Source organism: Octodon degus, unplaced genomic scaffold, assembly GCF_000260255.1.
Source record: "Octodon degus isolate 3935 unplaced genomic scaffold, OctDeg1.0 scaffold00029, whole genome shotgun sequence".
Classification (NCBI taxonomy): domain Eukaryota; kingdom Metazoa; phylum Chordata; class Mammalia; order Rodentia; family Octodontidae; genus Octodon; species Octodon degus.
In genome coordinates, this window is record NW_004524605.1 from 2,877,794 (window position 1) to 2,879,087 (window position 1,294).

Here is a 1,294-nt window from a genome sequence, read left to right on the forward strand (position 1 = left end):
GGGCTCTTTCTAGCTTCCATAATCCACAATTTGTGCAGTGAAAACACAGCTCAAGGTTAGAACTGAGGGCCCCCCGCCTCCCAGGCTGGGGAAGCCAGCAGGACAGGCAGAGCCTGGCTGCCAGGCCTCGGGCTCGCTTTGGAGGACAGGAGGCAGGGGCCGCCCGCCCCACTGCCTCATCACTTCGCTTTGCTATTCATGATTTCAGATGATTCATTCATTTATCTGCCTATGTGTGACTCTCCCTTTCTCCTAATTAGAATACAAGCAGCATGAGTCAGAGACCCCGAAATCTGCCCCTAGGGGGCGCCAGGCTCAGGGAAGCTACTCACTAAGTGGGTGCTGCACAGCCAGTGAGCGGGGAGAAAGACAAGGCAGGACCCCGGTTCGGGTGTGGCGCTCGTGCTTTGTCTTTGCTTGGAAACAAAGCTCCCCGCCCAGCCCTCACCTGCGCTGCGGGAATCGTGGATGCGGCTTGGACACTTCCACCTCTTCCCTTCGGAAAGAACAGCGAGGCAGCAAGAGGCAGCCCAGGGAGCAGAGTCCGCGTGAGTCCACCTGCAGCTGCATGCCGGGCTGAGCACCAGAGTTCCTCTGAAGGGGTCGGAGGTCCGCACTGACCCTGGGATCATTTAGGACATCTGAGGTAGGGGCCAGGCTTGCTTCACTTCACAGGTCGCGATGCGCCCATCCAGGAGAGCTCGGACGTAATCCCTCCGCCCAGCACTAAGAGGGCCTCAGACCCAGAGGGGGCGCGCAGGGGCCCCTAAAGGCACGGAATCTCAGGTGCTGCTTCCGCCCCGAGAAATGCAACCAGCATTTGAAGAACATTCTTGGAGGGCCGGGGAGATGGCTCAGTAGAATAAGCGCTTGCTGGCAAGCGCAAGGTCCTGAGTTCAATCCCCGGTTCTGCAAACATTGTTGGTTAACTTGGGGCTTCATTCAGGCTTGAGCAGCCCTGGCCGCCATCAGCCTTTAGCCAGGGATGTGCCAGAGTCCGGTGGAGGCGTTGCATGCACTTCCCAGCTTCTCTTCTGCGGATGAGGAGGCTGAGGCACGGGAAGGTTAAGCCGATGGTCCACTGAACATCCCCAGCTTCCTGTGGCCGCCCTGACCAGCCTTCAGGAGACCCTGGCACAGCCCAGAGAGGACGTCCCCATGTCACGGAGCTGGACGGTGAAGATGGCTTTGCTGACGTCTCATTAATGTCTCAATGGCTGCAGCCCCCCGCTTCACAAGCTACTTGCTCTTCACAAAACAGCTTGGGAACATTCATAATGATGTAAGAATATAT